We start from the raw sequence: 6013 nt of genomic DNA on the forward strand, positions 1-6013 counted from the left end.
TTGGCCCATGGTTTTTATTTAGTCCAATTTCAGGTACTTTGATCCTGAAATATTCTCCTTTTATCTCTCAAGAAAAACATAACACACATACTATGTAGAGCGATGGAACCTTATTTCCTTAGTTTGCACGACTTTCCTCTCAAGTCTGAGAACCATGTCTTCAAGTATGTCAACGAATTTTTCCTTGACATCCCTCCATCTGTCTGTTCCTCTCCACCCACTGCCCCCATCTCTGTCCAGATACATCTCATTCATCCATCTCTGAAACACTACCATATTCTCCTGAAGGGCTACGGGCCTCATGTCTCCCTACCATGTTGCCAGAGTCTCTCCTGACCCACTGATGTCATTGTGCTGCTCTTGGATCAAAGCCCCTGCATGGTGCTCTGCAAGATCTATTCCAACTTCCTGTGTGGCTCTCAGAGCCTTCAACAGCCCAAGCTGTTGACTATGACCATGGAGGTCTGCTAAAGAGAGAATTCTAGATCAGGTCCTGGTTAGTGGAAGTCTTGTTGGAAAACCAAGATTTGGGTACAACTGGTACAATTCTTCCTCACCGTCAGTTTTTATAAAATGCCTTGAGAGTCAGGGTGCTGCATTACTGTTAGCTCACAAGAAGTGAAGGTCAATGCCTAAGGAATGCCAGTCAGGCCCTAGCTTTCCTCGTCCTTTCCCGAGCCTTCTTCTCTAGACACTCAGAGTTTTGCGTTTGGCTCTAGCTATTGGGTGTACCCAGCTCCTCAAGGCCTGAGTCCCTGGAGTCAGGTTTCCACTATCCTCCTGGCTTCGTAGTTCATCCATTTTGGGAAACTCTGTCAGTGTACTATATCCGTAGATTGTACCCCCTTATATAATCATACTCACTTGAATCCACTCCATGTTTACTATTTCTCACCCTCATATGCCTCGGCTGTGCTGGACCTCTATAATAACACCAAGACCTACACTGCTATTGGCCATGAAACCTGTGAGTACAGACCTGCTCATTCAGGGAAGGAACTAGATTGCTCCTGTTAATTGTTGATGAAAGCACAGAAAATGTACCACACAGGGCTCTCTCGTTTAGGTCTCTCCCACAGAGATCATATCTAGAGACCAAGTAGTTGAAAACGGCTCTGGTCTGCACCGACTTCATTTCACTGATGTCCACCATTGGAACTTGCTGGAACATCAGAGTTCTGTCTCTTGAAAAAAGATAAGGAGCAGAATAAAATGCTTTCGGGGTTGTACCCATCTCAGATGGAAAACATATTTGAGATGCCAGGGGAAAAAAAAAATGAAACTAGAATCACCTGGTAACATTTTAGCAGAATGGCATTTAGGTCCCCAGGAGCCTTGGTTTTCCAAGCAATCACTCTCACTTTCTAGCCGCCATGTCATGAATCCATCCAGTATGTATCCATGGGTACCCGCTCAAGGACCCAACCAGGTACATAAGCAGTCCCTTATAATTTTGTGTCAATTCATTTATAAAATCATGGAGACTTTGAGAAGATGTTGGAAGAGACTTCAACAAGGCTGCCAACCAGGTGCCATTCCAAAAAGTTCCGAAGGAAGTGCGTAACAATCATTCCGGTTAGTCTGAAGGGCTAACCTGCGTTCAGCTAACGCTCCTGACTTGCTGACGTAAGTCCCTGGATCCTTAGCAGACAGACCACTGGCCTTGAGGAGGCAGCGACCAGAGCTTTCCCGGGATGCAGAGAGGCCAGTAAGTCTGTTTGAAGCAGCCTCAGCTTTCTGATCAACCTAGCAATTTTTTTTTTTTTAGCCAAATGCTCTTCTCTTTTTTAGGATACACAAATGATTTTAGTAACCTTCCTTTGTGTATCTGTAAACGTTGCCCTCATTTGCAGAAAGAACAGTTACTGTTGCACCGCACAAAACAGGAACCCGACCCTCTCGCAACCAGACCCTTGAGCACAACCCTGAGCACAGAGATAACACTTGTATCAGGGAGGCTGCATGCAATCAAGGAATGTTGCAGGCCTCCTCACTCCCTTTACTGATTAACTGCTCGACCCTCCTTTAAAAAGCCCTTTAAAAACCTCTGAGTTGGTGGCTGGCCAGGTGGCTAGCCTTCTGATGACAGCTCATATCCCCCCTCCATTCAAAACCTGTTTCCTGAGTATTGGTCTTTCAGATGATGGGCAGCCAAACTTGGGGCCGGTAGCAAATCTCATGGTGTTCATGGCAATTAAGGAAGGTTTTGAGAGACATTTCTATATATGTAGGGGTCCCTTTCCCTGCTCTCCAGTTTATCCTTACTGCTATGAATATGTTGCAAGCATAAGAACTGTGTTGAAAATAACCACAATGAGACACCTAAAATTATACCTAGAAATCAACAATAATTCTTTAACACCATCTAATATGTAAGCAAATACCAAGTTTCTGACATTTGTATGTGTCAGATGTATTTATAGTTCGTTGAAATACAAATCCACATGAGATCCACACATTTGATGAGTTGCTGTGTCTTTGGTTTCCTTTAAATTTTGCTTATGTGCTCTTTCATGGGCAAGATGACTTAAATTTTTATTCCATCAAATCAGTCCATTTTCTTCTTAATATGCTGATATTTTTGTTGAAGGTTAAAACTATTTACTTGCCATCTAGGATGGAAGTCTCTTAGTTTATGAGAGAAAAGTACTTTGAAGCAGTCACTTTTTTTTTTTTAAGATTTTATTCATTTATTTGACAGACAGAGATCACAAGTAGGCAGAGAGGCAGACAGAGAGAGAGGGGGAAGCAGGCTCCCCGCTGAGCAGAGAGCCCGATGTGGGGCTCGATCCCAGGACCCTGAGATCATGACCTGAGCCAAAGGCAGAGGCTTTAACCCACTGAGCCACCCAGGCGCCCTGAAGCAGTCACTTTTATATCCAACTTAAGATGACCTCACTTAGAACCTACCTCTACTCCAGCTGTAGCTGGGAGCCACCCAATGGTCTCCATTCTGCCTCATCCGTAGACATAGTGAAGGGCTTCCCCACCATGATGCCATCTCCTGATTTCCCTAAAGATGAATGGATGGATGGATGGATGGATAACCGCTGAACAAATGAAACCAGAGAAGCAAACTGTACTTTATGATATGCATTCAAACAGAAGAGTGAAGTATCTGCCTTCTTCAGAGTGGGGTTGGAGGAGCCCCACAAAGGGCTTCATTGCCCAGATTCTCTCCCATCAGTGGCCATCACCATGGAATTGCACCAAACCAGGCTCAGGTTGCCATTTCTTCTCAAGCTGAGGAGTAACTAGGGCTGCCTTAATCCCACACACGTGCTCACCCTGGAAGCCTGTGAGGGACACTGAGATCCAAGGACCTCACTCACAGGGAGTGGGACAAGGGAGCAGTCAGTCTCCACTCATTGGCTGTCATGCTGTACTTGCTCAAAAGCATTAACGGGACTTTTGTCTTTTGTCTTCCCCTGACTTTTGCCAAAACCTTCTAAATTCTCTCCACAGAAAAGGATACTCAATCTTTTTTTTTTTTCCCCCAGTTGAAATTCTGTATTTTCCCACTGCTGGGCAAATTTGATTTTATAATTTAGAAAAAAGAGGATGTTAGTGTCTTACCTTTAGAGTATATGTAAAGGAACTAACATATGTTTAGTGTCTCCCACATAAAGGGCATTTTCTCACTTTTATCTTCATTTCATCTCCATAAAAGTTATTTGAGGGAGATTCTAGGTTTTTTTTAAAGATTTTTTTTTATTCATTTGTATTTTGAGGGAGAGAGAGCGAGAGAACAAGTAGGGGAGAGGTAAGAGAGAGGGAGAGGGACAAGCAAACTCCCCACTGAAGAGAGAGCTAGATGTGGAGCTTGATCCCAGGACCCTGAGATCATGACCTGAGCCATAGTCGGGTGCTTAACAACTGAACCACCCAGGTGGTCCTAGATTCTGTTATCATCCTCTATTTACATTTGGGGATTTTGATACCTATGAAGGTTAAGTGACTAGCCTAAATTAAGTGTTGAGTCTGGCATTTAAACTTGCTTTTATTTGACCCCAAAGTTTTAGAGCTTCTCTATACCAGTGTTTTGCCAACTATAGGCTGTGACCCATTAAAAGATTGTGAAATCAACACAATGGATTCTGCTAAGATTTCACCTGCAACTTCATAGTAGACATCGGAGTGTATCCCATGCATTAAGGGTAAGTATTTGTGGGGTAAAGCTTTAATTTTAGTTACACTGATGCTGCATGTGAGTGTCCCCGTGTGACTGGGGGCTCTCAATTGTTGTAAAGTGAAATATTTTGTCAGGAAACAGCCAAAGAAATCTGACAGCCATTGCTCTATTCTAAAGCTTCTCTGGACTGTTGACATTTGGGGCTGGATAATTCTTTGTTATCGGAGGCAGGCTTGTGCACTGGAGGATATTTACTTAGCAGCGTTCCTGGCCTCTACCCATGAGATCCCAGAAGCACAGTGCCCCTCTTCCATCATGACAACCCCAACAAAATCACCCCCTGCTGAGAACCAGGGCTCTATCCCAAGCTGCTCACAGCTGGGAGAAGCCAGAGAGCTCCTCACACAGTAACTGGGAAAATCAGCAGTGGTCTTGGGCTTGTCAGGGATGTGAGTACAAAAGCACAAGATTCATTACAAAGCAAGGATTCCTGTACCTAGACTTGGGGCAGGACGATGTCAGTCCCATTTTTAGTCATCAGAGCTCTGGTCAAGAAATATTTTTAAACATCTTTGCAAGATTTTGTGGTAGTTGAGATTTTAGCACAAACCGGCTTATCCTCACATGACTGCCCTATTTTTTTGAAAAGTGACCTGAAATGTACATCTTTTTAAAGGGGAGGGGAGGGGGTCCATGCTCATTCTCCCTCTGCATGCTTCTGACACAGTGTGACTTGTGTGTCACTTGTGAAACATTGCCTTTTTTTTTTAGGTTTTATTTATTTATTTGACAGAGAGGTCACAAGTAGGCAGAGAAGCAAGCAGAGAGGGGTGGGGGGGAAGCAGGCTCCCACCGAGCAGAGATCCCAATGAGGGGCTCGATCCCAGGACCCTGAGATCATGACCTGGTCTAAGGCAGAGGCTTAACCCACTGAGCCACCCAGGTGCTCCTGAAATGTAAATTTTTATATGCCAAAATAGTTTAAGTGCTCCAGGGGTCCTTTATGTATTTCTTTTTCTTCTTGGACACCTGGCTCCTGGTTGACATGGAGCACATTTCCTCTTCTCAAGAAGTTTCCTTCAAACTTCCTCCACTAACCCTCACTGAGCAGTCCCAAGTATGAAGCCAAAATGGCAAATCAGGAGTAGGATACAAGTCTGATTTGTTCCCTCCCCTGAAGGGGTGTAAGTCTAGTCAGAAAAATCATCTTGTAGCCAGCTGATGGTCCGAGGCTTTCCTGTATAAGAGAAAGCCTGTTTTATTTATTTTCTGTTTTATTCTTTTAATGCTGGGAATACTTCCAGGGCCCTACTGACTTTCCTTATGTTACATCCTAATTGATGCCTTGATGTGCCCTCTAAAGACTAATTCTGTACTCCATGGATGTTTCCGGCTCTCTCCCTCAAGACTCCCGAGCCATGGAGCCACAGGGCATCCGAGAAGTCAGCTAGTCCTCCAAGTGTGTTAGGCAGAGAAAGTGTGTGATTTGCCAGCTAGGGATGAAGTCTAGAACTAGATCCTATTTCTCCTGACCTTCAGACTAGTATCTCCCTATTACTCCTAACTATTGAATTTTCACAGCCTGCCGAGATTACAGTTTCTGTGCCCCTCCCTAAATGGTGGGCTTCCAGAAAGCAGAGAAGTTATCATAGTCCATTAACATAGTCCATTGCTCAGTATGGGAGTGGCTCAAAGTTCAGCACCCCCCTTATAACATGGCATGAATGGATATCTCAAGAGCCACATTTTTTGTATGTGTGTGACATTTCTCTCATGGGGCCCCCATTTTGCAATACAGCAATATAGGATAATTAAATAATAATCTAGGGTCATGGTAACGAAGTGCCTGATGCTGATTAGAAACCCACATGGTGCTGTTTA

This window comes from Mustela putorius, unplaced genomic scaffold (genome assembly GCF_011764305.1).
Source record: "Mustela putorius furo isolate JIRA1106 unplaced genomic scaffold, ASM1176430v1.1 tig00003983_pilon_pilon_pilon, whole genome shotgun sequence".
Lineage (NCBI taxonomy): Eukaryota > Metazoa > Chordata > Mammalia > Carnivora > Mustelidae > Mustela > Mustela putorius.